The sequence below is a fragment of the Cryptomeria japonica genome, chromosome 10, assembly GCF_030272615.1.
Source record: "Cryptomeria japonica chromosome 10, Sugi_1.0, whole genome shotgun sequence".
Lineage (NCBI taxonomy): Eukaryota > Viridiplantae > Streptophyta > Pinopsida > Cupressales > Cupressaceae > Cryptomeria > Cryptomeria japonica.
This window is the reverse complement of record NC_081414.1, coordinates 489375160-489400778: the sequence shown is the minus strand read 5'-3', so window position 1 is coordinate 489400778 and position 25619 is coordinate 489375160.

Below are 25619 nucleotides of genomic sequence, written 5' to 3'. Positions count from 1 at the left end.
CATCCCCGATTCATAGCAATCTTGCATCAACCAAAAACATTTTCCTTTCTGTTTTGTTTTTTGTTTGTAGTTTCAGTTTTCCTTTCTGTGTGTCCCGGTTTTGGCTCACTAGATCCTGTGGAGTTGGATTCTACTTGAAGACTTGATCATCTTTCTTGCTTCCAGACTGCATCGCATTTGGATCATTTTTCGGCAAGATATTGCTACCGGTTTCCATGACAGTTTCCTGTTACCGATTGTTCCTTTGTTACCAGTTGCCTGGACCTATTTTGGTGATCTACCGAAATCCCTTCCGAAGCTTGCGGAGCCTTGGACATTGAATCTGATGTTCCTTAGCGTGTGGCCATCCTTTTCCCATGATCTACATTTCATCCTTTGGATTTTTCAGAGGAATCTCTTGGCGTAGGCTGACCTTGTTGTTTTACATGTTAGGTCTTGTTCTTCGGGTTTTGATCCCTTTTAGGCTGACTGGATCCTTTGGATCAATATATATATATATTTGTAATTATGCATTAGAATGTAATCAATAAGAGAATCAGGTAGCTAGACTATGCGTAGAAGATAGATAATAAGATACAAGGTCCCGGTTGTGACCTATTCTACCAGGCCTATGAGCCGGTATGTTGTAACCCGGTTGTTACCGATTGGATGTAATCAAATTTAATCTGTTCTGCATTGCCTCCATCATATCTTTGTGTTTCCATTGTGTTTACTCTTGTTGACGGGTCCAGATTGATCTCTTTGAGGTCCCTCCTCATTGGTGACTGCTTCAACAAATATCTTCAGGGGGGTTCTGGAAGATTGTGCATGAAAATGCCACCCCCCTATGGCTAAATGACTTAGTTTCTGGATGAAGATCAAGCACCAGATTCAGGTGCAGATCCATAGTCTACCTTGGATTCATCTTTTCTAACCCACATCTTCTCATTCTTGTTCTTGATCTCTTCTACCTTAGCTTTGCCTTTCTCATCTGATTTTCCTTTGTTTACTAGATCATTATTCTTGCTTTTGTAGTACTTTGCAATGTGATTGATTTTGTTGCATGCATGACAAACAACACTCCTCTACATAGGTCTAATATTCATCTAATTTGGTCTCATCTTGCATTGGTTAGAGATATACCTAAACATCCCACAAGCATAACATCTCTTATTCTGAAAATTATTTATCACTGCTCTACACATATTTGACTTGTGACCCAAATTATTGCATATGAAACACTGATTGGTGAAGGTTGGACCATTGTTCATATTGCTCATTCCATTATTCATCCTACTTTTGCATTTATTTTCCATATGACCAAATTTATTGCAAGTAAAACATCTACCATTGAATTTATAGGCATTAGGCTATCTTACAGGAAAATTCTTGCTCTTCTTATGATAAGGCTTTGCATTGCCTTGTCCAGATCCAAAGGATTCTCCCTTCGCAAATTCGAGTCCTTGCATGTCCTTTCCATGTCTCTGACTTTCCAACATCTCATCAAGCCTTGCTGAGCTAGCATTGAATTTGTGTTTGTATTTATTTGCACTAGCAAGTTCATCTCTTAGGGCAACAATCTGTCTTTCAAGTTCTTGACTATTATTCCTTCATTGTGTCAAGTCAAGCTTCATCTGATCATTCTCATAGGTAATCCTAAAGCATTCATCTGCTCTGTCCTTCAATGATTAAGTCAATATTTCTTCATTCTTCCTCCAATCTTCAATCTCCTTAGTCAGCTTCATCACATTGGATTGCATCTCATTCTTCAATGCAACATTCTCTCTAGCAAGCTTATCACATTCATCAGCTTTGTCCTGATTTTTCAAGATTTGTTCTTCTTTCTCCTTCAACGTGTCCATCAACTCTTTCCTCTTGTCTCTTGAATTTCTCACTCGATCCTTCAAATCATTAATAAAATCTTTAGCTGCATTCAGGTTTCTCTTTAAGGAACTTATCTCATTTCTTGTTGCATCAAGATCCTCAAGTGCCACAGAAAGCTGTCTCTGCAAAATCAAATCCATTGATTCAATCTCCCAGACCTTTCTCAAGCGGTTAGGCTTCCTTGGAGAAACTAGGCTCTTATACCAATTGTTGGAATCAAGGATCACTGAGAGGAAGGGGGGTGAATCAGTGATCTACTGGCAAAATTTTTTTTTGACTTAATCTCAAACCACAGAAGCATATGTAAGAAAGTAAGATGCAGAAACACAAGATAATCACCAAAAACTCATAGCACCAAGATTTTTACGTGGAAACCCAAATGGGAAAAACCATGGTGGGATTTGAACCAAAAATATTATTCTACTATGGCCAGTAGCAAAACAATATTACAACAGGGGAATGCACTTTGCATTCGAGCACATTCCCTAGAGCTTACAACTCAATTACAATAAGGGCTACAACCTCAGAAGGCTCCCTAACTTACAAATCATTTACAATGATTGAAATCCAAAATAACATCAAATAATGCTGAGATGAGTTTTGGTTAAGTGCAAAAATTTGACTGTATCTGCTCTGCAACTCTTCTCTATTTTCTATCTTAGTCAACTATCGGATCAAGAATGTGCACATGAAACTACGCCCAAAATATTTCTCGATCACTAATTTCTCATAAAACACTCTATCATCCATCAAAAAGATCTTTTACATCGATTTTATGTATTCGCAACCACAAACAAAACATTTATCAAGTTGGCCATACAATGTAACGTTTAACAGTGAGTTAGCTTGAACCGGATCATCAAAACACATGCAGATCACCCAAAAGATGATAAAAGGATTTCTATAAGTCATCTCTATCACGCTGTGCATGAATCTCACCACCACAATCACCAGAAAGATTCTAGACCAAAATTGTTATGCTTATCCTGAATTATTGGAGCCAGATTATCGGTTATTGGACTACTTCTCCAAAAAATATAGCTACCGGATAGGATTCTCATGAAGAGGTTCCATCAATGACAACCCTAAACCATTAGTTGAGAACTGATATCCACCAGATGAGTGTCAATTGCCAATACTTCCATACCATAATTCATATGATGTCTTACCAAACATTTTTCTGAATAAAACTCTATTAAGGGTATACACAATATTGTGTATAGCTTCTCTCTAGTAAACTTTTGGTAGGTTTTCTTCCTTGATCATAGTTCTTACCACTTCTCGGATAGTCTTGTTCATTCTTTCAACTACACCATTCTGTTGAGGTGTTATAGGAGCTGATAAATGTCTTCTAATTCTATGTTTCTCACAAAAACTATCAAATTCATCAGAAATAATATCTCCTTCTTTATTAGATCTCAGACACTTAATTCTTCTATCAAATTCATTCTCAACTCTAGCTTTAAATATTTTGAATTTATCTAATGCTTCTGACTTTTCTCTTAGAAATGCAACCCAAGTCATTCTAGAATGATCATCAATTAAGAGCATGAAATACCTCTCACCTTGCAAACTCTTTGTTTTGGTCTGATTGTATAGGTCTACATGTATCAGATCCAATAATCTGGTAGATGATTGTTACTTTCCTTTGAATGTTCCTTTTGTTTGCTTTCCCACTTGACACTCTTTGCAAATATTGTTATTCAGTTTAATCAATCTTGGCAAATCTCTCACAACTTTTATCATACTAATCTCATCTAAGTTGTCAATATTGATATGACACATCCTTCGGTTCCATAAATAACTTTCATTAATCCGAGATAATAAACAATGTCCTATAGCAACTTCCAATTGATACATGTTTCCGCCAGTCTTTTTCCTTTCAACAATAATAGTTTTGGATCTCTTCCAGATCTTATAGCCACCATCCTGAAAGACAACATTGTATCCATTTTCTCACATCTATCATGTTGGTTCCCAAAACCACAGATTGGGAATCAAAAGGGCTTGCCAAATCCCTAACTGATCCAATCAGCCTTGGCCAATGAAGAAGAATGGTTGAAGACCAAATTCCTCTACACTTTAGGCTCCACTAAACCTAGGTGGGTATACCCTAATCTCCAAAGTATAAAGATATTTCTTTATAGTGAATTTAAATTATTAAAAATAGTTGTTTACAGGACTAGCAAACAATATCATGCAACTATGCTTTATTGATATGCTTTTAACTTGTTTTAATTTGAAAATCGAATATAATTGGATGCGAATAAAATTTATAACATAATGTTGCTGGAACTAAGAGTAATTATGAAAGAACAAGGCAGGTAAAAACTAGTAATATATTTCTCCAGTGAGGACTTTGTGCACACTTAATCTATTCACAAGAAACCAGAAATAGACCAGTTCCTTATCTGACAGTTTACATGTCACTTAATGGACAAATACTTGTAATCTTTGGAGATAGTGTGAAGAAACAAAATATCACTGCAATATCTACAATGTATGCTATGAGAACAACAAAAATAATTCTGCTATCTGTATACCAATAGATGATAAAACATTGCAACAAATCTTCTTCAGATTTATCTGAAAGATTTTAAATCTATAACATGAAAATGATATGAAGATGAAAACAACGGACCTTGTATATTGATTTCTGGAACAATTGGTGTACAAAAACCGCAAACTCACAAATACTTCATGATTACACTTGTTTGCACAAAATGGTTTTTTATTTCTACAGACTTATCTTACATAACACTATAGGTTCCAACAGACAATCTGAAAAGACAATCTTTCTTTCTTACCTTCTGTCCCTCTAGAATACAAAATGACTCTCTATATATACATGACTCAAATGATATGAATGAAAGGACACACCCTTTCATTAGTACAAACAAAGACTAACAAAATTCCTAACTATCCCTCTTAACTGCTATAACTAAAACATACAACAATAACATAGACTAACTCTTTCCATCTAGCCGCTAACCACATTTTTGGATATGTTGAAGATATTTTTTCTCTTTATATGTAGTAGCATTGAAGATAATATCTCTGACCGCTATCTCTGCTGTAACAAAACTTTCAATGTGTTCCCCTATTTCATTCATGTCCAATGCATCTGCACGGGCAACGCTAAGGGATAAACTGAGTAGAGACTTGCATTCGGTAATCCACTGATGTTTATCCTTCATAACCTTTGTATCATCTACCATGCTTGAAAATCCATGATTAACAATTCCTTTACATTCCTCATATTCAGTATTCAATTCTGCTGTGAATCCTTGATGAGTGTCAATTAGTTTTTTGACCTTATTGATCCTTTTGTCACTTAGTGTCTGATCCTGCAGTAGCATGTTTAACCTATCGCAAATCTTCTAGTGCGATAATGTGTTATCCATGGTTTTCTGGTAAACAGTCCAAAATTCTTCCAATATCTTTTGTAGATTTTCAAATCGTTTTGACAATAAGACACATGTTGTGTCTGTCCTTATGTTCTGTATTCTTTCCTTCAATTTTTTGTTTTCCTTGTACAATTCTTCATACTTCTTTTTCAGTTTGGATTTGTCTACTATCTGGGGTACAGGCTGGCCCCTGCTTCTAAAAAGTTCTTCATACAATAATTTATACTTTCTTGCTTTTTTCATCAACATCTTCAGCTATGCTTTGTTTAATTTTGAGATATCAACTCCCATATCTGCTGTGACCATGGGATCAACCTCTCCAACCTTCAACTTCATCATGTGTCCAAAAGCCTTGTCCACATCTATGATCTTTGGCCTTTTATTTGGGGGATAAAGAGCCCACAAATGCATAGCCTCATCATCTAGATCATATCTTGATCCAATGAAGATGCCATTCATGCCTTGAATGTCCAATTTGAAATCCTTCTTCTCCGAATGCAATAGGCTATCAAAAATAAAAGATGCACTAAGATCCCAACCTGGAAAAAGGATGATTCTCACCTCTACTAGAAGTTGCCTTCCCCTTTGAGGGGTCATGCCTTCTACCTCTGCATCTATATCAGCCTTCAGTTTCCTAAGCATCTCTGCCTCATTCTCTAGTGTGATATCAGACATTGCTTCTCTTAGCCTTTTTCCTTTAAAATGATACAAGAAGGACCTAAATTCCTTTGATTGGATGAACTCATCATTAGACACAAAAGAGGTATGGTCCTCTATCCCAACATCAACATTTGAATTTATCCTCGCAACAATTATGTCCTGTTCTTCAAGCTCTTCTTCCCTTTTAGGCCTCCTAAATCTTGAAATAGCTTCATTTTCTCCTAACTCGCTCTCTGCCTCTTCTTCCTCTCCTATCTCCTGCAGCCATTGTTTCTTCTCATCCAATTTTCATTCTAAATATTGGACTATTTGCATAGCCTCCTCGAACTCCTTATTCCTGAAGATATCCCAGGCTTCAACATACTCATGAAAGTAATCACCCAAATTTTTCTTTTTCCTACCCTGGTGGATATAGCCCTCAGGGTCATAGTTCTTCCGACCTATGTGCTCATAGAGGTTGTAATCTTCTATCAACCTCATGTCAATGATCTCATATGCCTTTGTGGAGATAATTGTGAAATCACTCAAATGTAAGGTCCCAGGAAAGAAAACTTGCTTTTGATCATCCCCAAAATGTATTGCATTTGAGACACTCATCTGCCTTGCAATCTCCAGGTAAGTGATTCTGTTAGGTGCAGGCTTCGACATCACATAAGGAGCTCCTTCAAATCCAAAAACTCTAACATAGGTGAAGCCCTGGCATACATACCAGTCACCCCAATTGTGGTTTACTCTGGTATCCCCATGTTCATGGGGTCTAAGAAATCTTTTGATTTCCTCCTAAAATGACCCATCAAAAGACACTCCAAAAGCTCTGAATAAAGGCTGCACAAAAAAATCTTCAAACTTGATATAGTGGGATCTCATGAAACGTGAATCCCACAATGACCACCATAACTATACAAGCTGCTCCTCTCCATCTTTAACACAAATATTCAACTTTAGCTCCTTAGGCCACATTCCCCTGAGCCATCCATAAAAAAAGACAACATGCATCAACAAAGAGTAAAACTTAAAAGATTTTTCAGGGTTATTTTGAAGGCTTAAGAAACCCTCATGTATTTTCTCAACAATATAAGTAGCATAGTTGAATTGTCTCGGCTCATGCATCTGTGTGTCGGCAGTAAGGACTAGAGGTCCTATACAAGCTATATCTGGGACTTCAACTCCTCCCACTTGACCGCCCACCATATAGGTATATTGCATATACTACCTGAAGATATTGATATCAAATGGGGGCCCATCCTCTTTTGTCAATTTTCCCTTTTTGGTCTTATGAATGGCCAAATTCGACTCAATGTACACGGTGTCCATCTTTGTATACTTTTCCTCTAGTTTCTCAAAAGACAAAGGAACATTAGATTGAAAACCTAGACCAAAAACCTCCTGGATGGTGGCTATTGAGATATGGATGAAAGCATCGCCATTTGGTAATTAAATATATATTTTTGCAACATTGTAAGCCCTGGCCAATGTTTTCATCAATTGGACTTTCACAAAGACGTTAGGGACTAAAAGCTTACCCAATCCAGTCGTCCATGGGTTTGAAATTGGGGCCAACTTATTTCTCCTTGTAGAATGATACAAGAATAATTTGTGACCTCTGATCCTCGTCCAGACATCGCCAATTTCTTTGAAATCATCCTCTAACTGGTCATGGATGGGTAGGTTAACCTTTGATCTCCAGGATTTGGCTCCTGGTGAGTTCATTTGATCAATCATATCCTGGTTCAACTTTCATTTCAGCGCACCTTCTCCCCCCTTAGACTTCTTAGAAGCGCTTTCAGAGACTTCTGTGACCTTCCTCTTGCCCTTGGAACTAGAACCCTCCATATTTGAATCTTTCAAGCTTTCTGCAGTTTGATTCTCTGTAGTTTAATTTACCTTCAATCTCTTTGTTAGCTTCAAACTGTTAAGCAAAATCCTTGTACCGACTCTTCATATATGGATTCGACGGATTAAAATCATTTACTCAATTGAAATCTTGCTATGATTTTCCTCGTGCGAATACCAATCTACCCGTTCTTTGCATTTAATAATGGCGGGTTGATCCATTTGCAATCAAATTTTGCAACGACTAATCTGCATAACTTTTTTGATAATTCAACCAGTTGGCGCCACCTGTCCTTTCGGTCGGCATAAGTCTCACCGATCACTTCACCTCTTGGCTATATTCTACTTTCACCTTTATATCACATTGATGCATGTCATTCCGATACACCCTCCTTTTATTCCTCTGTGGCATTCTACCCATGTGATTTCGGCATAGCTCCAAATATGTTCCTTTGATAGTGAAAAATTATTCTGATAAATCCTCCTTAGTAGTCTGTATCTCATTCGTTACATTGGGTCACTTTATCGGGTATCGGGATGACTTATTTTATGTTTCCCCGACGACCCGATAACATTTACTTCATGCTTGTGCTTCCTTTTTACTTCTTCGGTCTATCGACATATGATTTCTCGATGAAACCTCCCTCTTGGTCATTGTGTTGTAAATCTTATTGGGTGTTGGGACAACCCTTCCTATGTTTCTCCGATGACCTGATGACATCGGGCTCCAGCCTATCTGTTTTCAGATCCATCGACTTATGCTCCCCCGATGAGGTCTCCTTCCCAATAACCACCTCAGATTCCTCAACGGGTATCAACATATTGGAAAATGTCTTCCTCCGAAGGGCCGATGTCATCCTGATGACTTTACCTTGTCACTCTTTTAGTCACTTACTTCAGTGTAGGCTATCCTGATGAAACCTCATTTCCATCCATCATGATATCTACCCTATCAGGTATCGAGGTAGCTTTTTCTTATGCTGTTCGATATCCTGATGATTTCAAAACATCTGCTCCGCATTCTCCTTAGTCGGTGTAAGTCATACAGATAACCTCCTCCTCTATACTCGGCTTTGTCTTTCTTATCGGGCATCGACGTAACCCAAGACTCCTTTCACTGATGGTTTGAGTTATCCTAATGGCTTAGTATTCCCACCTTTTGGTATTTCCTCATCCGAATAAGTCATGCCGATGACACCGTCTTTGCCATCTAGCCCATCAGGTATCAGGGTAGCACGAAATATCATTTTCTGACAACCTGATTATATTTACTGTCTACTTCACATTCTCTTTCATCGGTGTAGGTTATACCGATTACCTCATCGGCTATCGACACAACATTTTTCTCATGCCTCCGATAGTGAATGTTATGCTGATGAAAACCTTCTTCTAAACTTACTTTTGGTTCTCCTTCGGAGTGATCGGTCTAGGTCATGCTGATAAGTTCTCTCATTATTTATGCCAGTTGGGCTTATCGAGGTAACTTACACCGATAGTTCAAACTTGATAATTATGCAAATTAAGCTCCTCTTCATATATCACTTGCACTTGTAACCTTTTATGGAAACACTGCATGTGCCAATAGATGACAAAGACTATCACATAGGCGCAGAGAATTCCTTATAAGGATCCCAATGCTGTCATGCTGAAATTTCCTCATGTACTTCCTACTCAGTGCCAACCCTTAGCATGCCCTAGCGGTGCTTGTCCAATTCAGAAAAATGAGGACACAGAGGGATTTTTTCTGATACTACAACACATATCCTACACATATAATCCAACAATAAATGCTCTTATGATGAAAATGTATATATAAAACATCAAATAAATAGCACAAAATATTTTGCAAAAATATGTGCTAACATATCCAACACAAGGGATTATGATACAATCCTTTTACATTATAAACATTGTTAGTGTTATGCTTTCTATCAAAGGTAATAAAACTAATTCCAACAATTTGAGTAGTTTGATCATCTCCAAACCTAACAAAACTACCATCATATTTTTCAAGCTTTATAAGCTTACTTTTATCACCAATCATATGATTTGAACATCCACTATCAATCAACCATTCATTTCTATCTCTCCTAACATTCAATGCTAAAGCAACAGTCTCAATAATTTTAGATTTATTAGGTTTAGTTCCATCTTTCTCTACCATAAATAAGCAGTCACCATCCTCATAATATGACTCATCATCTAAAATACCAACTTCATCTCTAACATAGTAGGCTTTCTTATTGAATTTTCTTTTGTTATCCTTAAACTTCTATTTTGATCCTCTTTTTGGACATCTAGATGCACAATGACCAATATTTCCACATTTTAAACATTTAAGAGGTAACACACCTTTATACTTGTTGGTTCCTCTCTTCAGTTTTCTTATAAAATTTGCTTCCATCTCATCCAAGATTTCCTCATCATCACAATCTTCATCTATAGCTTTTGATACTTTAAAGGCCATTTCTGATTTTGCTTTGTCTTTGCCAAACTTCCTCATCTCAAATGCAATCAAGGTGCCAAACAATTGTTCTCTAGTGAATTTTGATGGATCATAGGTCTCCTCAATAGCTGAAATCTTGTCACTGTAACTTTCCAGTAAAGTCCTCATGATATTTTGTATCACATCCTTCTCATCCAAGACACCACCAAGATCTCATTTACAACATTGTCAACCTTCTAAGAATAGTTTGCAACTATTGGAATCAATGAACACGGAGAGGGGGGGTGAATCAGTGTTCTGCAATTCACAGATTTATTAAACTAATTCTTAAACTACCAGATGCATAAGAATGAATGTAAAGTGCAGAAAAATAAACCAATCAACCAAAAACCCATAACACCAGAATTTTTACGTGCAAACCCGGAAAGGGAAAAACCACAGTGGGATTTGAAACCACAATATTATTATACTTTGATCAAGAGTATGATAATATTACAAAATGAAGAATGCACTTGCATTCAGGCACACTGCCTAGAGCTCACTGGTCAAATACAAAAGAGGGCTACAACCCAGAGGACTCATTTTCCTACAAATGATTACAATAGTGTCTGAACTAAAGAATAGCATCCACTAATGCCAAATAGCAGTTCCAGTTAAGCACAATCTGACTGTCTTCCTCTATTCTTCTTATCTACTCTATTCTGCTGCATAGTCATATACTGAAGCACCAAATCTGCCTACTAATGCTCATTTTATCATCACATACCAAGAATCACACATCTAACATACACCAACCATATCGAAATGATCATACAAGTCGATCTTATATATTTGTACCACCAAAATAAATCAATTTTCATGTCGGCTTCTAAAAACCACATAATACGCAATATGAAATGTGTAACCATAAGTTGGCTTAATTCATTCACTAATCCATATAAAGACCTAAATAAGATGATAATATGCTTCCCACAAGTCATCCCAATCTCCTCGAATACAAAAGAAATCATCGAAATCAACCCAAATATTTCACACCACACGTTACATCAAAATAAATTTGTTCTACCTGAATTATCAGATATCGAACCTTTAATCTCGCTCATGAATCAACACCGGATACTGAGATAATAGAATAAGCTACCTCAAACCTCAAATCATTTGTCTCTATCATTGCAACTAAAGTTATGTAACCAAAATCAAGATCTACACACTGTACTCATACTCTGCCAGTTATTGTATTCCACGTTCCAGACTTATGCCAAATGATAATGCAACTTCTGATAAATCAAATTTATGCACACCGGATATGATTTCTGAACTGAGTTTCCATCAATGACAAATACTAAACATTTCTCATGCAACAATCTTCACCAAAACAATGTCTCTTGCCAACAACAACTCCTTCACCTTCTTCTATTCTCAAATTCTCATATATTCCCTTAGCAGTTTGCATCTTAGATAGCTCGACTCTTTCATTTACTTCATAAATAATTTTCAATCTTTCCTAAACTTCATAAGCAATATCTAACGCAACAACTTTTGCCAATTCAGTTTTAGATAAATCACTAGAGATAGCCTACCTTGCTCACTCATTTTCTTCATAAGCTTTAATCTCATTTGGTGTATTAGGTCCATTTGCCAGAGGTGAATGCTTAGTCTCCACAACTTTCTAGGCCTTGTAACTCAGATTTCAAATATCCCCCCATCTTTACTTTCCATAAACTATAGATACATCCTTCAAAGGTAGGAATAGTCTATTTCTATGTCATGGGATCTCCTCGAGCAATTAGTCTTAATTTATAGGAATCAAATCTCTAATACCAATTGTTGAATATTTCAGACAACTGAGGGGGGGGGGGGGGTGAATTAGTTGTTTATTAAAAATTGTAATGTGATTCCTACATAAAAAGATCTAGTACAAATTAGATTCAAATTACTTAACCGGGAACATTTATTAGAGCATAAAACAATACACACATGAAACACCAGATATGATGTAGAAAACCCAAGAAGGGTAAAACAAAAAAGAATGTTAGTTCTCAATATGAAAACACTTGTTAGGGTGACACCGGTTAAGGTGGTTTTTAAAATATGGCTCACTTCCAGAATTTCTCACTACAGGTGGGCTCATTGGCTGACTAAAACCACCAAAAAAAGGAGGGCTCACTGCTTGGAGGAAGAAAGAAGTAATCCACCACAAAGGCACAACTTCCACTCTGCTAGAATGTACCAAACAAAATCAACAAACAACCACATTGATCAACCACTTTGTATCACCAAAGATAGATCTTCCTTTTTCAATCAACTTTCTTCTATATAACCTTCTTATATATCTCATTGTAACCGTTCTCTATATATACTGATCTCCAAAATATATTTTCCAAGTCAACCAAGGAGATAATAAACCATAATTCAAAATAGGTCTTCACTAAGAATTCCCACGATGGAAAGGAATGAGAAGTGGAGCACACCACAATGCAACAACATGTTATCCAAATGCCGCAATCACTGGACCAAGAAGATAGAGCATTTGGGGTTAACAGGACTAGATAAGAACAATTCTACAACACAACAACATGTGCCAAATCAAAATAACAAAGATACATGCATTAGAGGCATAAATCCAGAAACACAACAAGAGAACTAAAGATGCAGAGCTCTGCAAACTCTATTAGACAAAAATCATTAGTACAATATAGACTTCCAAAGAACACTTTCTGAAACACCAAAACCTGACAAGACAATATCCAACAATGTGCCAACATATCATGAATATATTTGCAATAAGGCAGTACATCTAGAGCAAAAACCAAACACTGAAACATAATCAGTATGTTGACATCAATAAAAGACATACTAAAACATCAATCAACTTCACATTTGCAACAAGTAACCCATGTCATTATAGAGTAATCATCAATAAACAACATAAAGTACCTTTCTTCGTTGAGTCCTTTTGTTCTCTTAGGTCTACAAAGATCTATGTGAGTCAACTCCAAAGTTTTAGAAGTAGAATATTCTTTGTTCTTGAATCTTGTCTTTGTTTGTTTTCCTATTAACATTCCCTACATACAATATCAGTAGGTTTTATAATTCTTGGTAAACCTCTCACAACTTTAGTAGTACTTATCTTTACCATATTATCAAAATTGACATGTCCCATTCTTTTGTGCCACAACCAACATTCGCTGCTTCGTGCTAGCAAATATTTCTTTCACTCTTATCTTTTATGTAATAGACATTTCCATTTGTTATAACACCTTGTACTTCTAATATTTTTTATTTTCCTTTTCTAATTACACATCTAAATTGACTGAATAAGACTTTGTAGCCTTTATTGCACATTTGACTAATACTTAACAAGTCATCTCTTAGACCTTCAACATAATAAACATCATCAGTTTTATACTTACCATCAATTCTAATGCTTCTTATCCCATGAATAGGTGTAGCTTCTTCTCCTGCAAATTTCACTAATCCTCCATCATACTTATCAAGCTTAATGAATTTTTCCTTATCATAGGTTATATGATTTGAACATCCAGAGTCAATGATGTAGTCTTTTGGTTCTACTTTATCATGCAATGTGGTCTTTTCACTTACTAAATTTTCATTTTTCTTCACTCTTTTTGGTCTTCTAGACATCTCCTTGCTCTTTTCTTCTATAGCCAGAAACAAAGATTCTCCATTTAATTCTTCACCATCTTCATCCTTAGATGAATGTGTCTCCATAGAACACATGCTCCTTTTCCCTTTCTCAATATCATCTATCCTCTTCCTTGTATCATGTCTACTTTTCTTCTCTTCATCATCACACCTCTTATAATCTTCCTTGTACATACATTTAGAATCATAATGACCAATTCTACCATAATTAAATCATTTTGGAGGTAACTCACCTTTGCATTTTTGGGTTCCTCTCTTCAGTTTTCTAACAAAGTTTGGCTTGATCTCATCTTCCTTCCAGTTCATCTTCAACTATCTTTGAAACATTGAATGCAACTTCTTTTATTTCTCTTTTGATATCTTCCATTTTTAATACTTCATAGGTAGATAATATTCGAAGGAGTTTATCCACTATATATTTATCCAAATCATGACATTCTTCAATAACACACTTCTTCAACTTGTAGGGTTTTGTCAGAGTTAGCAAAATATTTCTAACAACATCACTTTATTCTATCTTTCTACCAACACTATTAATACCACTCATAATTTCATTTACTTTGCATATGTAGTTCTCAACACCTTCATCATCAACCATCCTTAGACACTCATACTTTTATTTCAGATTCATCAACCGAGTTTGCTTTGTCTTCAAATCTCCTTCATATGATTGACAATTTGTTCTAGATCTCTTTGGCTTCCTTCAATCTGCTAACCCTACCAAATACTTCATTGTTCAAGCAACTAATAATCATAGTTCTAGCTTTTGTATTATTCTCATGGTTCTTGCATTCATCTAGAGTCCGAGGATCATTATGTGGAGGCATATATCTAGATCGAACAATTTCCCAGAAACCTTCCGATAAAGTTTCCAAATAAAATTCCATCCTTTCTTTACAATAAGAATAAATGTACCATTGAACCTTGGTTCTTTGAATTTAAGTTCCCGTTCCATTCCGGATCTATGTCAAGAGGTTAAGCTCTTCAAGAGGAACTCAGTTCTGATACCAATTGTTAAATCCATGCCAAGACGAAGAGGGGGAGGTAAATTAGTCTAGAACACTTTAAATATGATCTAATTGATATCAAACAATGATTAAGAACGATACTAAAAACATCAAGGATCAACACATGAACACCAAATTTATGTGGAAAACCCAATCAGGGAAAAACCATAATGAGAATACTCACAATATAAATAGAATTGATTATAGAGTTTTATGCTTACAACCAAGGAGCAACATGCACCTAATGGACTTGCAAGACTAAGGCACACCACCTTATGGAAAGATACTTGGACTTTCTCAATTGAGGCACACTACTTCAAGGAAAGATACAAAAGAGGCTGCCAAGAGATCCACTATCTTCTAGCAACTGAAAGAATAGAAAAACTGATATGAGAAGAATATCTTGATCATGAAATTATCTTTGAACCTCTGTGTCAAAAAAAAAACATCATGGAAAATATCTTTGATAATCACCACTATCACAACACACTATCTCATTGAATGTATAAATTTAAAAGCTCTTCACAATCCAACTTTTGCACATCACAATCTCAAATATTCTTTCATATCATTTACATTGACTTCTCATAAATTCATAAACTATCCCATGCACAAATCACACGTTTTCACTCCTTCAATATAAGATAGATCATCAAAAACCTAATTGAGGGTTGACCAAGAACATAATAAACATTGTTACACAAAATAATCCACGCAAACCAAAATACTCAAAGTAGTCCACTCCAAGAGAAGGAGGGGACCCAAAAACATCACAATACATCCTTCCAAGTTAAATCCAATGAACCACACACACCAATTCATCCTCCAAAGTCACCACCAAATGACACATGTAGATAAACAATAAAGCTTAGCATTAGTCAACCAAAAGACATCTTCTAATGCAAACTTTCTAACATGGATCTCCACCCAACATGGTAAGACTCATAATAATGTTCTAACTCGACCTTCAATGCATATCTAGACTAAGAAGGTATGATTCAAATAAGATAATACAACTAGACACACTGAACCATAACATAATTGAATTCACCAAGAACAAACCAACACAACTCACTTGTGGAACAGAAACACCACCAAATAATGAACTGAGAAACATCGCATGAACTACACAAACATGTCCATGAAATCTCAATACAAGATTCAACATATCTAGAGGCCGCCAAAGAGTTTCTGGACCAATTTGATAGACACCATTACTATCAAAGAATAGTAGCAAACAAATTTTGTACTTCATAAAACATAACCTTTACCATTCAAAGGAATGCAAAACATTCTACCAATAAGACATTAAATATTATTTCTTTCATATTGAACTTTCCACAACCAACACTGAAGCATGAACAACACTAAACACTAGATAGAGAAACATGTAATAGAACAAGATCATATCCAAACCAAACTCCATCTAGACAACCAAGTTTGACATCAATCACAACCAAAGTCAATGGAAAACAAACAACTCAAATTTCCAACAAATTATTCTAATTTATGTCAAATTTAAAAAAATATATGAAAAATAGAAAAAATGAATTGTAATTAAATGTAGACAAAACATAAATAAGGAACTAATAGGAAAACATAGATAGACAAAAATAATTGTTGTTGTAACTAGTTTAGAACCAGAACTATAGTACTCCCCATTGATTATAAGAACTAAAAATTTAGCACATAAAATATGTACTCATTGTTTCAACATCAAATGTGCACAAAAATTCTTTTTAGGCTTAGAAGAATCCTAATGCTCACCACAATATATAAAAGGGAGTTGCAAGATCATTGTCATTACCATAAGTTTGATTTTCCTTTCACATTGGGCATTTCATGAATTTAAATTTATCTTTTGTTAGTTATATTTAAAGTAATCTCATTTTCTCTCAAACATTCTCTTCCCTTGATGAACACTTCATTTTTTATTCAAGCAACAATTAAAAGGTAATTTTTAATTCAGTGTATTGTTTTTTTAAAAAGCCTACATTTTTTTAGTATCAATTTTATTTGATTCTTATCGGCCTCTTTCTACTTCTCTTTATATATCACCTCCTATATCTTTACCTATCTATCTCTCCATCTCCTGTTCTCTCATTATCTCCCTCTTTCTATCTCTAGTTTTCCATATCCCTCTTACTCTCTCTCTCTCTCTCTCTCTCTCTCTCTCTCTCCCTCCTCTTCTAACAACACTCAATAAAATAATAATATTTTATTTGTTTTCTTTCCCTCTCCATATCTCTTCTTCCATCTAGCTATTTATATCTATCTTATTGTCTCTCTAGTTCTCTCTATCACTATATCTCTCCCTCTTCCTACCTCTCTTTATATATTATTTCTTGTCTCTATATATTTCTCTCTCTCTCTCTTTATCAATAATATAATAATATTTTATTTGTTTTCTTTTCCTCTTCATATCTCTTCATATCTATTTATATCTATATTATTGTCTCTCCAGTTCTCTCTATCACTATATCTCTCCCTCTTCCTACCTCTCTTTATATATCATTGCCTATCTCTCTCTCTCTCTCTCTCTCTCTCTCTCTCTCTCTCTCACACACACACACACACACACACACACACACACACACATCGCTTTCTATCCCTTCCCCCCTCCTCTCTCTCCATAGCTACCTTTTGTTCTCTATCTCCATCTCTAATTTCCTCTCTGACTATTGGCAAGAACTTGACGCATTGCATTACTTGTTGAGCTTATCATTTAATCCATGATCTCCCTTTGGAATAGATACGATTCCATTATAAATCAAGAAAGCAACAAGACAAATCTATTAGAAAAATATTTCAAAACCCTCTCATTATTACTTTGCATCTCCCATGAAGCCTTCAAGATTTTTTTTTAAATGGAGGTCAGGTGTAAACTTCTTTGAGAATTGTTAGCTTCTTCTTTGTATCAACAACCAAGTTATCAAGGAATTGTGCTTCTGTATTGATCCCTCAATAAACATGAGTTATAATGAAATCCTCCAAAGAGTTTAGAAAAGGTAAGGCTAAAGAAAAAGGTCTTTTAATAGTCCATTTTTTTAAGATTTTACCTTTATGGAATTTATAATAGTACTTTATTTACCTTCAATAAAAATTCTCCTTAGACCTTGTTCAATGTATAATTGAAGACCTAAAATTAGAGCTTGGACCTTAACCTCATTATTAGTTCTCAGTTTGATTTTTTGGGAAGTTGTACACATGATTGCTCCATTCAAATCTCTTACAATACATATTGCCCTCAAATCAATAGGATTTTCTTTAGATGTTCCATCACAATTTAGTTTACACAACCCCTTTGGAGGTATCATCCTTTTGGTATCTACTATTTTGTAAAGGGAATCATCTCCCCCAAACCCATTAATGGGGGAATGGGTGGGGACGGGTGGGGAGGAACAATAAGACCATGCCACATTAAACATATGACCATCCCAATTTACAAACAATTTCCATTTTGAGGTGAGAGATCTAATTCAATTATCAAAAGTTTCCACAATTGTAACCTTGCTTAAAAATAAAGACAAAGAAATAATTTTATTCGGTAAAATTTATATATCTGTCTTTATATGATTCCCAAATCAAAATAGACAAACTAATTATCCTAGATAGGAGAAAGTCACCTACTTATTCAAAATGGGTCATACTTTGAAAGGACTCAGAATGCCATTAGGGGGAGCATTCTTTCATCCCAAATGGGCACAAACTCATTACCAATATTCATGATAAAACTGACAACCAAAAAGAATTTGATCAATAAAATCTTCATTATTTCTATAGATAGGACATCTTGAGGTCCCATTCAAGTTATGTTTCTTTAAATGATCAACAATGAGAATTGTTCTTATGCAATGCTTCCCATGCAAAAAACCTAGCTCTAGAAAAAAATATTTTTCTCTAGAAAATGTGGATTAGAAGATTAATCTTCACATTGTGGATTTCCTCCACCTCATATTCAAATTTGGCTATATAAAATCTCAACTTCAAAAAAATCCATCTGATAATATTTTGTCTATCTAAGATCCAAATTCTCATTTTAGATAATAACTCCTTTAACTTTTTAGGTTCAATTTTAGGAATCCCTAGATCACTAAACTGCTTTCAATTCTTTCTTTCATTTTTCATTCTAGATTCTTAAATTTCATATTCTACCAGAGAATTCCCCAAATCTAGCATTATTTTTACTCAAAGTTATTTTAAATACCATAGGATTACAAGATGGGATAGCCATTCCATAAGTCCTCCATTCCTTATCTCCCAAGTGAGATAATACTAGAGCCCTTTGGAGGATTTGAAATTGTCAAAATTTTAGACCTATTTTGTGAGTCAAAATATTTATTTTGTATTATTATAGACCATTTTATGTTTAGTTTAGAATAAATATTCTAGATTAGATTCACTCCAAGAGATTTATTTTGAAATGTTTGATTTCTCAAGACAACACCTCCATGTTGTGGAAATAGAATTCCATTTGTTCAATGATAAATTCATCTCTTTAGAAGCTCCTTTTCAAAAGAAGTCCTTGTATTCTATTTGAGATTATTTAAATTTTTCCATAGAAGCTTTAAACATGTCATTAGAAAGCTTGAGATTGCCACAATGACTGATTTTAGTTGATCAGCTATGATTTGTCCTTTTATTGCCTTCCTGTCCACATACTCAATGTCAAACTCACTTAGTAGCATCACCCATTTTGTTGTGCGTCCTGTGAGAGCAGCCTTAGACAACAAGTACTTGAGGGGATCGATCTTTTCTATCAGTTTGGTCTTGTTGTTGAGCATGTAGTGACACAATTTCTAAGTATTGAAGATGACTGTGAGGAGAGCTCATTCTATGGGAGTATAGTTGAGTTCATATCCCACAAGAGTGTGGCTAATATAGTAAATAGCATTCTCTTTGCCTTTGTCATCAACTTGTGCTCATAATTCTCCTATTGCCACCATAGTTGCTAATATGGACAAGAAGAGGGATTGTTCTAGAATGGGTGGCATCAAAACTGGAGGGGAGGCCAGATATTCTTTAAGCTTATCAAAGGATTTTTGACATAATTAGTCCCATTGAAACTTGGTGTCCTTGCACAAAATATGTGCGAATGGATGACACTTATCTACGAGTTGTGTAATGAACCAACGGATAGACTGAAGCTTACCTTGGAGACTGGAGAGTTGTCTAAGTGTCTTAAGAGGAGATATTGCCATTATTTCTTTGACTTTGGCTGGATCCACTTTGATTCCTCTCCGAGAGAATATGAATCCTGACAGCTTTCCTGATGTGACCCCAAAGATACACTTCTTAGGGTTAAGGTGCAACTTAAATTTCTCGAGTCTCTCAAAGATTTTCCTTAGGATAGGAATGTTCTCTTCTCATGTTTTAGACTTGCTTAGGAGATCATCCACATAATCTTCCATAATGTTGTGCAAGAGGTCATAAAATATAATTGTCATTGCTCTCTAATAAGTTTCTCATGTGTTATTTAGACCAAAGGACATGAGTTGATATCAAAAAGTACCCTACAGAGTAGTGAATGTTGTCTCGTGTTGGTCTTCTTCTACAATCTTGTTCTAGTTATATCCAAAGAAACCATCCATTAAGAAGAGCATCTCATGTCCAAATATGAGGTCTACAATCATGTCTATGTTAGGCAAGGTAAAATCATCTTTTAGACATGCTTTGTTGACGTCTCTAAAGTCCGTGAAAATCCTTATGCCCCCAAAGGGCTTGCCAATGGGTACAATGTTTGAAACCCACTCAGGATAGTCAATGGATTTGATGAATCAGATGTCCAACATCTTTTGAAGTTCTTCTTTGACTAGGAGGGCAACTTGTAGGTGCATCTTGTGAAGTTTTTGTTTGACTAGATTAGCGTCTGGTCTAATGGCAAGATTATGCACTACCAATTTTGGGTCAAGGTCAGACATGTCAGCATATGACCAAGCAAAGTTGACTTGTGTCTCTTGCAGGAAGCTCATGGAGTTTTTTTTCTCCCGATCTTTAAGAGACTTAGCAATGAGCACATTCTTTGGATTATCATTTGTACCCATGTTGATAGTGCCTATTTTCTTGATAAAAAGGGGTGATTTCTCTTGATATAGGGGAACCATGGTAGGCAATTCAAGTCCCTCATCTTCTAGCACCTAATCTAGGTTTTCACTAGAAGATTCGTCCTTTATTTTTTACATTTTTTTGAGTCTAGAGGCGTCTCAAGGGGGTGTTCACTAGGGGACTTGTTGTCCTTGTTTTCATTTTTTGTGAAACGAGATAACCCCTATGAATTTTTCTAAAATTTTTCCTCTTTTCTCTTAAGTCAAGTAATAAGGCATTTTTGTCATTTTTTTATCCTCGAATACTTGGTATTCGATCTTGAAATTCCATCCTTTGGGTTAAAATGACAAATTTTAACTTAAAAAGTTAAGTTCCCTATTTTGGTGTCAAGTCAAGTTTTAAACACAATCTTGCACCATCTTTGGTTACTTGGTGTCAAGTTGGGTTTTAAACCCGACATTGCACTATGGTGATCAATTTTGGTGTCAATTGGACTTATAAGTCCAATTTACACCATTTTGAACATTATAGTGAAAATCGAACCTATAAGTTCGATTGACACCATAATGATGCACGATTTTACATTTATTGTTTTGAGGAGTTTGAGTTATATCGGGTTTCTTTGATTTCCTTATGTTGTTGATTTATGCTCTTTTTGATTTTCATTGATCTTCATTGGGCACTAAGTTGCTTTCAAAATATTGGATTCTTCAAAACCATGGTATGCCTTTTATTCTTCCCTTCATGTTTAATCTCTATTACAAATTTCAATATTACAGTATACATCAAAGTATAATTTTGATGAATACTGTCAAATTTTGGAATGTATATTATCTTTTTTTCCATGCGATAATGATTCGGTATGAATCGGGTTTGGAACTCGACACATATAAATATTTATCTTGGATATGTGTCGGATTTTAGTTCCGACCAATGCCCTATTTTATTTCAGTGGATTTTATACCTTGTTGTGGTGTGGGGGGATAGTGTGTTCGTCATACACCATAGATTTTCTACTTTTTGGTGTGTGGTGGGCACACGGTCCCGCCACCCATCTTATTTTCAATACCATGATTGTTGGTGATGGTTGGTGGGGTTACTAACCCAACCACCATCACTATATTATCTATGTTTTTCTTGAAGTTCTTTCAAAGAGGTGTTGATTGGGGTTATAATCCCACTCGACACCACCTTTGGATTTTCTCCAAGGTGTCGATTGGGGTTGTAACCTCGCCTGATACCATCCTAGATTATTTTGCATTATTTTTGTTTACCCACCAAGGTGTAAATTGGGGTTATATCCCTAATTCACACTAAAATGACTTTCCTAAGTGTAAATCGAGGAAGCCTAGATTTGCACCAAATTAAAAAATTTCAATATTTAGGTGTAGATTAGGGATATAAACCCAATACACACCTAGTTTTGGTTTTTACTTTATTAAGTGCAAATCAGACTTATAGGTCCAATATGCACTTATCATTGGTTTTTCACTCATATTAGATGTAAATCAGACTTATGAGTTTGATTTGCACCTAATTCACACACTCATGAGTTGGGAATTTTTAACCAATTTATGATTGATCAAAGACTATTGTTCTACCAAATAGATTTCTTATTAAGACTAATCAAAATCATATGGTGATGAATTTTTCACTATTGTAGTGCACCTGTTTTCAAATGACAGAGCCATCACCTAGTAAGAAATCAATGAAGTTAAAAAGCAAGGACTTCATCATGTCTTTCTTTCTTCCATATCATGAAATATTGATAATATCAGAGATATGAAGACTGCCCATGTCGTTTTTGAGGAATTCTTAAAAAGAGTAAGAGAGCCACCCATGTCTTATAAGATGGAGCCCACCATCAATAGTGAAATACATCTCGTGGTAACCTTCCCCATCTCAACTTAAAATCCAGAATTTGTGTTAACCCTAGCTAACAGATATGATCCTACCACTAGATTAGTGAAGGATGTAGATGAGAAGAAGACACTCAACAATTTCAAATGTTCACCTATAGATCAGTATGTTGATATTGACATACAGTATGTTGTGGCCTATTATGATAAAAACTCAGATAAGTGCAGAAAGAACATAAATAGAAATTGGTTCAAGAATGCAAGGCCCACAATTGCAAGATGGTTTGAGACTCTTCCTCGTAGTAATTTCATTGAAGAGGCCAATGACCTCATTAATCTTCTCACTAGGATAAAAGGTCTTCCAACTTTCAATACTTACTACAAGTGGATGTATCACTACATTCACATTATCAGCAATAACAAGAAGAATATCTATTGGGGAAAGTGAATTGCAAATGCCTTGTGTGAATTAATGACCACCAAGGTGCCTACCACCTTGAAATTTTATATGAATTCATATCTTGTGTATGTAGTTGCCTCAATGAGGCATTTCCCAAGACTTTCTACCATAGGTGATCAAAGTTAGATTTTTGTCTACTCTTCTAAAGAAAGGACAATTCGGCGTTATATTTACCCCCTCGTGTTCGTCAAAAAACAACCCGATGGAACCACGAGAACTCTTTCTTATTCTGAGCTTATACCTCGCCGAACTACTAGGGATATGACATATTTGAATGGAGGAGTATGTCAAATGAATCTTTGAGCTCTTGAATTACATTCGAGTAAGAGTAGTTATCATCCACAATGTGCCCAAGAAGGGTGTTGATGCTTTCCACCTCTTCGTGTATGCAAAAACTTCCCTCACCTTCATTTTGTTCAAATGAGGTTTCACCTCACCTTCATGAGTTCAGATGAGGGATAACCTTAAAAAGAGGGAGATTAAAGCTAGAATTCTGCCTCTGTTCCCGGAATTCCCTGTTTTGAATATTGAAGTAAAGTTCTTTAAGAATCTCTCCTTTCTTATAACTAAAAAAAGGTAGAATTTACTAAACAATAAAACCCTGTATGCACTGATCCGAGTGTCTGGTATCCAAATATTAGGGGTTGACCTTCTATAAAAAAGGGGAAACAAATATAGAAAGGGAATTTCACTATTTTTATAGGAGCAATGGATTAATAGAAAAAGGGCCCTAACAATATGATATAAGCCCTTCTAGGTGGGGGTCGGAAGGTAGATTATTGTAGGGAAATTCTATGGGCAGTTCAAAGATTTATAGTAGAGGGAACCACCTTTCAATTATGAACCTTCCATTGATCAATCCATCTTTCCCTTCTTCCTTGCATCGATCCATCCATCCTTCGATCCTTTGAGAGTTTACATCATTTTAGGAGGGTTAATGACGCTTTCTTCACCCATTACCTATGCTTGCTTGACAAAGATCTTCAGAACAAGAGTGTCAGATGAATCTTGGAAAGTGGTGAGTGAATATGGTTTCATTTTCTTATAGTTTCCCACATTTACATATGTTAGGATTGGATGCTTCGATGAAGAACCCTTCATGCTCCCAAAGTACCCATCAGATAAGATCATCCTTATGGAGACGGTTTGCCAAATGATATCAATCTATGAGCATCAATCTACATCTCATAAGATAGGTCTCAAGTTATCTATTTCCATAGGGAGATACTCCATCAATTCCATCTACAAGGCTCGTGCCATGGAGGAGTAGACGAGGAGAGTGACTATGAGATTCTTCAAAGCTAGAAAAGATTTTAACTATAAGGGCATGAAGAACAAAATCAAGAAGAGTTACACTCATTTCCACCATATTGAAGATGTATGGATTTATTGTAGAATAAAAGAGGACATCCAAAGACTTGACTACTGCCATTTGACAGTAGAACAAATTGAGAATTTTGATCTTGCCGATGTTCCCGAGGATATTGAAGAGGATGGAGACATCCTAGATCCTATATATGAAAAGAATAAAGTTGTTGGATCACCTTTGCCTCTTATCCAATGGTCCCAAAAGAATAACACTCCAATAAGGGCCAGGTTCTAGAGAATTATTGATAATACCAGTGTTTGGTTGAATCTGCATGGTGTTCAACTAAATCCTTTCCAAACTGAATCATTTGAAGAAGATGGTATAGGGCCTAAGGGAAGGATTTTTGAATTCAAGACCAAGAACAAACATGATCCTATGGCTCCTAAAGGTCCAAAATTCAGGTTCACCATTGGAAAAGGTAAGAGCCAAGGCAAGTCTTCAACTCAAGAGACTCAAGTCCATGATGAAGTTGAAGGAGAAGAAGAAGAAAATGAAGGTGAACAACTCCAAGAAAATAATGAACTAGAAAATGAGAAAGAAAAAGAGGAAGGAGATTTTCATGAGGGATTACCTAAAATCCCAAGTACTTCCTAGTCTCAAGACACACATGAAGGGGTTCCTCCTACATCATGTGATATCAGGGGTACTACTTTAGTCTCTATTACTGATGCTATTCCTTTAGGTCCCATTGTATCTTTTCCATCCCAAGCTCCTGAAATTCATGTTATTCCTTCCAATTCCACAAGTGAATGTACCCTTGATACACCTCATGACAACCTTAATACTATTTTCAACAGTACTTTGCTGATCAGTCACTAGATCAGTCGCCACATTTCAACAATCTCCCACTTGGAGACTGATCAAGCTCCACACCGAACAATCTCCCACTTGGAGACTGATACTACACGACACCACTGTACATGCAACATCCACTGGATAAAACACTAGGACTTGACTGGTATAAATTCCACAATTATCAATCAAGAAGACCAACAAAAACTGAT